Raw genomic sequence first — 4491 nt, 5'->3', positions numbered from 1 at the left:
GCTGTGATATGGCTAGCTTCCATCTTTTAAGGGAAGCCAAGGCAAACATGGAGCTGATAACGTTGGCCAGGCCTGTTAGAGCTGACCTCCACGTTTCCAGAGCTCTGAGCGGGCAGGAGCATCTTCACAAAGCAGAGCCGTCAGACTGGACTGAGGAAGACAGAGAAGGGAGACTTTAATGTACGAGGCCTGAGCTGCTCTCACTGGTGGGGGTGGGGGTGGAGGTGGGGGGTGGACACCGAGCCAATCTGGCTGCCCGGCCCTTTCACGGAGACAGTGCTGGGTTTAATTATCCCCAGCTGTGCCTCATCTCCCTCCCCAGCTGGGCTCTGTGCCCCAGTGTCCTCTGCAAGTATGCCACATTCACAGCGGAGTCAAGGTGAGACACAGATATGAACACACACACACACACACACACACACACACACACACACACACACACACACACACACACACAGAAGCAGTGCAGACTGACAGGCAGCTACACAGAAAGAACAGCCTCACAGGAGATCAATATATATACACACATGTATATATATATATACGTATGTATATATATATACACACATGTATATATATATATATACGTATGTATATATATATGTATATATATATATATATATATATATATATATATATATATATATATATAAATATATGTACATATATATATATATGTACAAACAACATAAAAAACATACATAAACATGAACACCAAACAATTTGAATGAAAAGAGGCAGAAGGAAGACATATCTTATATTATCTGCCCCTATTTACAAACCAAACTCTTTAATAATGCTTCCATACAATTCTCAATAAACAACAAAACAAAACGAAACACAGATTCGTTTTATATTCTTGTAACTTACAGACCTAATCAGACACCAACTGAATTTAGGTTATTGTAGTTCGGTAATACACTTGATTTGATACATTTTTTAAATATATTTAGTGACTTTGCTAAGGTTGTTCCATATTCTCACGCCATTTACAGAGATAGTCATTTCCTTCATTCTGTTTCTAAATTTCAGTTTTTTAAATACTTCAGTTCCTTTTAACAAATAATTACTGACTCTTTTTTCAAACATTTTCTGAATGCTGGTGGGTAACGTATTGGTTTTAGCTTCATACATTGTTTACAATGTTTTCATATTCACTAGATCATAAAACTTCAGTAGTTTATATTTGATGAGTAATGGATTGGATGGATCTCTATAGTGATTGTTATTAATAATTCTCAGTGCTCTTTTCTGTAGAATAAACAGTGGTTGTGTATGAGCTTTACATGTGGATCCCCATATTTGAACAAGTTAATCATTGTTTACACTCATACACATTACAATAAGATACATGTTACGGTTAAAAACATCTTTGTATCTGAGGAGGGCGTGGCTTTCAGGGGGATGTTGGTAAATACTCAGAAGCGTGTCAAATTCTGATTGGCCAAACTTGGCCAGAACTTATAACATTGCGGGTTAATAAAACAGGATTTACTTCCCGATTAATTCAGTTTCTCACTGACCCTCGAACCAGCCAGTTCGGGAAAGAACCATTTTTGAAACCATCTTCTCCTCTGACCTCCTGTCAAAGCCTCTCTGCAACGCTGCGGCTGATACCAGACAACCGGCTCTTCTAAGAGCCAAGCGAACATCAACCTTAGACGCAAATAAGCATTCCAGCTTCCTGCCTTCACCTCGAGGGATCTCAGTCTGGACAGGTCCTATCGCAACTATCTACGGGTTCCTGACATCAGAGGTTCACTCCACCAGCAGTGACCTGCATGACCCCCCGGATCAGATTTCAGATTCAGATTTCAGATTTATTGGCCAAGTAAAAGTACATTTACAAGGAATTTGTCTTCGGTAGATGTTCGCTCTCTAAAAACATACAACAACCACAATAAATGAGAATAAAAATACCTAAAAACACATGAGAACATGTATACCCACACACATGTTCATTTACACACACACATATATACATACACACACACACACACGCACGCGCACACACACACACATATCCATATGCATACTGAATAAGTATTAAAAACTATAATATCAAACGATCAAACGAGAACCTCCACACCAAGGGTGCGTAGACTTGGCACGACAGATTGCGTCTGATGCTGTTTTTAAGAAACAACTCTAGTTTTACACCCAGATTTCACAATTTCTCTCAGATACAAAGAACGGTTGCTACAACATCTAGCTTCCATCACAACACCTCACATCCACCACTCCACATCTCACTATTCATATCTTGTCATGTATAAATTGTTAGTTTAGGAAAAATAATTAAATTATTTGTATAAACTATATACTGACTCGGTCTGAATTAATACAAAGTGTTTTTATGGTCCCTAAAGAAGCAAAGAACCCTAGAATCTTCTGATTAAACATTCAAAGATAAATCAGATTACTAGTGCATATTTGTATGGAATCATCTAGGGCTGAAACGATTCCTCGAGTACCTCGAATAATTCGAGTACAAAAAATCCTCGAGTCAAATTCTCTGCCTCGAAGCTTCGTTTAATTCATATTTAATTAATTCATGGTTTTGCAATCGCACGGGGTCATGTTTCACCCGGACCGAAATAAGTGACGCACGTGCCCACTGGACTGAATGCACACGCGAGTAGCGAATGTAACTTAACTTTCTCTTAAGCCATGGCGGACAATTTGAACCCCGGTGGAGTGCGAAAAAGACAGAAAATGTCAAAGGTGTGGGACCATTTTTCACGTCGTAAGGTGGAAAACGTAGTCCAGTGCAAACACTGTAAAGTGGATTTAGCCTACCACAACAACACATCCTCGATGCTGCAGCACCTGTAAATGTCACTTCTGCAAGCGGACTCAGAGCCTCTACAAGATAATGCTTTTTAGCCTGTATTTCTATATATTCTGCGGGCACTGTGCGACTTTTTCGTTTGTAGCACTCAGTTTCAGCTCACACCGTACGTCTGGTAGCAACACGTCAGTCTTAAAATGTGCTAAAAATAGCAGTTTTTACACAATATGTCGGACTTTTTATTGTGTTGTTATTGATATTTGTTGTTCCTCAGGATTGCTGCAGGAGGACACGGGTATTTATGAGTGGTGGAGGAAAACGAAAGAAAGTAAATAAATGTTTTGTGATCAGTATAATTTGCCAAAACCACAGCAAACATGCTTTCTCGACAATCCTTGTTATTGTGTGAGAAAAAAAGTGTAGAAATTAAAACGGACGTGTGTTAATAGGGAAACAGCCGGCGAGCTGTTTGCGCCGTGAGCGGTTTCGGTTCTGTTTGGGCCGCAGCCGCTCGCAGCGCTACTTCAACAGTTATCCTCCTAGTTTTTGCCTGGCTTGCAGGCTAGCAGATTCTCGCACGAGGGGAAAATCGGCTCAGGTTGTTTACTTATGTTTTGCACAGACATTTGTTTACTGTGAAGTAAAGTTGAAGTGCTGAAGTTTTGCAAACTAATTTTGAATAAAACTTGAAGAATAACTGGCAATTGCTTGCTCATTTTAAGAGGTCTTTCATATTTTATAACATGCTATTTTATATAATGGTTTACAAACACAAAAGGGTAATTTATTAGAGTACTCGATTAATCGAAAAAAGATTCGATAGAGTACTCGATTACAAAAATATTCGACAGCTGCAGCCCTAGAATCATCACATCTTATTGGTCATAATTAACATGTATTAATTGCTACATGTGTTTCTATACCACCTCTACAAACACTGTCAATGTTTTAGGAAGCCATTTCAAAAAGTCCCCGTTTGTGATGTCACAAATGTGGAAAGTAGAACAGAACAGCCTCTCATGTGCAAATAACAGCTGCTGCTGGAGAAGCAGTGGCTCTACTACATGCCCCTCCCAGATAATCCAGCAACTGAGGTCCGGTGTGCATGCTCGTTAAATCATTCGCTCAGATTCTAAAAAAATGTTTTACATAACTTAATCAAGTTAAAGCTAATTAACTAATTATAACATGCTAAAAATGATCAGCGATCAAAGGAAGCAGTCAACAAAAATACAACAACCTGTTCACCCACTCTCCCTTTCCCAAGTCACTTGAGACTGAGATCAGTGGACTCAGTGGTCTCCTTTAAAAAGCAGCTGAAAACCCATCGGTTCAAGCTGGTTTTTATGTGACCTTCATCAATTTCTGCCTCTCCAGGGACCCACTAATAAACTTTTTCATTTTCTTTTTCTTATTCCTATGCCTCACATTTTTTAATCACACTTTTCTCCCATTTGTATTTAAATTTTTATCATTTAAAAAATGTTTTCATTTTTTTTATTTATTATTTTTGTTCTTGTGAATCGCATTGTGATTTTTTCTCGAGAGGCGTGATATAAAAGATAATTTCTCAACATAATTATACACTTCCAACTAAAAAATTACATTTATATATTGGATATCGGAGCTTCTCAGCTTCTAGCAGCTTGAGTGTGTGCGTGTGTGTGTGGGGGGGGGGGGGGAGCGTGGCCAATAGGAGC

The sequence above is a fragment of the Nothobranchius furzeri genome, chromosome 1 (genome assembly GCF_043380555.1).
Source record: "Nothobranchius furzeri strain GRZ-AD chromosome 1, NfurGRZ-RIMD1, whole genome shotgun sequence".
In the NCBI taxonomy this organism is placed as follows: Eukaryota; Metazoa; Chordata; class Actinopteri; order Cyprinodontiformes; family Nothobranchiidae; genus Nothobranchius; species Nothobranchius furzeri.
This window is presented reverse-complemented; position numbering follows the sequence as displayed.